This window comes from Penaeus vannamei, chromosome 20, assembly GCF_042767895.1.
Source record: "Penaeus vannamei isolate JL-2024 chromosome 20, ASM4276789v1, whole genome shotgun sequence".
Classification (NCBI taxonomy): Eukaryota; Metazoa; Arthropoda; class Malacostraca; order Decapoda; family Penaeidae; genus Penaeus; species Penaeus vannamei.
In genome coordinates this window covers 11,858,184-11,860,683 of record NC_091568.1, presented here as the reverse complement: position 1 = coordinate 11,860,683, position 2,500 = coordinate 11,858,184, and the positions used below count along the sequence as shown (strand labels likewise).

General features: G+C 36.7%; 1 protein-coding gene across 3 annotated transcripts in view; it reads right to left on the bottom strand.

Moving 5' to 3' along the window:
* Window positions 1–2,500, bottom strand: part of LOC113817993 (potassium voltage-gated channel subfamily KQT member 1) — a 496,279-nt gene that overhangs the window by 335,694 nt on the left and 158,085 nt on the right. The window lies entirely within an intron of this gene.

The following is a 2,500-nucleotide window of genomic DNA, read 5'->3' as shown; positions in this document are numbered from 1 at the left end:
GTGTGTGTGTGTGTGTACATATAGAGATAATAAGGATGATGATAGTAATAATAATAATAATAATAATAATAAAAATGATAATAATAATAATAACAATGACAACAATAATAATAACATTAATAATAATTAACAAAAAAAAACAGTATCTATAGTAATAACAGCTAGCCTAGAGGTTAATCACCTTTGCCAATCAAATACGGAAATAGCATGCAAGAGTGATTAACTGTGTGCCTGTATAAATCTCCCTTCATACTAATCACAGAGGTACATTAGAGTGACATCTGTGATACATCGAAATGAAGTCCCTGGCAGCCTGTTTGAGGGGGGAGGGGAAGGGGAGGGGAGGGAGAGGGAAGAGAGAGAGGTAAGGGGGAGGAGAGGAAGAGAGGGTGGGGGAAGAGAGGGGGATAGGAGAGGAGGGGAGGGGGAGGGGGGGGGAGAAAGGGAGAGAAAGAGAGGAGAGGGGAAGAGGGAGGGGAAGGGGAAGAGTGGGGATAGGAGAGAGGAGTGGAGAAAGGAGGGGGTGAGGAGTGTAGAAGAGAGCGGAGGAGAAGGGAAGAGAGGGGATAGGAGAGAAGGTCAGGGGAGGGGAGGGGAGGGGAGGGGTGATGCGGACCCACCACCAGAGATGATCCATTAGTTGAAAGTGTCGGCACTATGAAGCGTTCGGATAGGGGATCGAACCCTAAGCCTTTGCGTGCAGTTTATTTTTTTCAGTTTATAGCTTTTTTTATTACCATTTTCTTTGTTTCTTGCTTGCTTGTTTTTATTTATTTTTTTCTTGTTAAGCCTTTGCCTATAGTTAATTTTTTTCAGTTTATAGTTTTTTATTACCATTTTCTTTGTTTCTTGTTTGCTTGTTTTCTTATATTGTTTTTTTTTTCCTTTTTTATTGTTAAGCCTTTGCGTGCAGTTTATTTTTTTCAGTTTATAGTTGTTGTTTTTTATTATCATTTTCTTTGTTTTTTGCTTGCTTGTTTTTTTTATTATCATTATTATAATTATTCATTTTTTCTTGTTAAGCCTTTGCGTGTAGTTTTTTTTCAGTTTATAGGGTTTTTTATTATAATTTTCTTTGCTTCTTGCTTGCTTGTTTTCATATATTGTTTTCTTATTTTTCCCTTTTTTCTTGTTAAGTCCTTTGCGTGTATTTTTTTTTTCAGTTTATAGTTTTTTTTATCATTATCATTTTGTTTCTTGCTTGCTTGATTTCTTATATTGTTTTTTTTTCCTTTTTTATTGTTAAGCCTTGCTTGTAGTTTATTTTTTCAGTTTATAGCTGTTTTTATTTTCTTTGTTTCTTGCTTGCTTGTTTATTATTATTATTATTATTATTATTATTATCATTCCTTTTTTCTTGTTAAGCCTTTGCGTGTAGTTTCTTTCAGTTTATAGTTTTTTTATTATTATTAATTTCTTTGTTTCTTGCTTGCTTGTTTTTTTTATATTGTTTTTTCCTTAATTTTCCTTTTTTCTTGTTAAGCCTTTGCGTCCAGTCTATTTTTTAAGTTTATATTTTTTTATTATAATTTTCTTTGTTTCTTGCATGCTTATTTCTTATATTGTTTTTTTTTCATATTTTTTTCTTTTTTCTTGTTGTTTCTTGTGTTTTTTCTTTCTAGTCTATTTGTTGAGATCGAACACTAAGCCTCTGTGTTTATCATTTTTTTCTTTCTTTCTTGCTTGATTTCTTTCTTCTTTTCCTTTTTTTCTTTCTTCTTTGTGAGTTTGATCTGGCGTTGCTTCTTTCTTCTTTCTTTTTCTTTCTTTGTTTCTTTTCTCTATGTTTTTTCTCTATGGATCCCTTTTTACTCTACCCCCCCCCCCTCTCTCTCTCTCTTGCTCCCTCGCTCTCTCTCTCTCTTGCTCCCTCGCTCTCTCTCTCTCTTGCTCTCTCTATCTATCTCTCTCTTTCTGTCTCTCTGTCTCTCTCTCTCTCTCTCTCTCTCTCTCTCTCTATCTATCTATCTATCTATCTATCTATCGATCTATTTCTCCTATCTCTATCTATCTATCTATCTATCTACCTATCTACTTATCTCTATCTCTCTCTCCCTATCTTCTCTCTCTTTCTCTCTCTCTCTCTCTCTCTCTCTCTCTCTCTCTCTCTCTCTCTCTCTCTCTCTCTCTCTCTCTCTCTCTCTCTCTCTCTCTCTCTCTCTCTCTCATCTCCTATCCCTCCTCCCTCCCTCCCTCCCTCCCTCCCTCCCTCCCTCTCTCTCTCTCTCTCTCTCTCTCTCTCTCTCTCTCTCTCTCTCTCTCTCTCTCTCTCTCTCTCTCTCTCTCTCTCTCTCTCTCTCTCTCTCTCTCTCTCTCTCTGTCTCTTTCGTCTCTTCTCTCTCCCTCTCTTTCTCTCTCTCTCCCTATTCTCTCTCTCTCTCTCTCTCTCTCTCTCTCTCTCTCTCTCTCTATCTATCTATCTATCTATCTATCTATCTATCTCTCTCTCTCTCTCTCTCTCTCTCTCTCTCTCTCTCTCTCTTCTTCTTCTCTCTCTCTC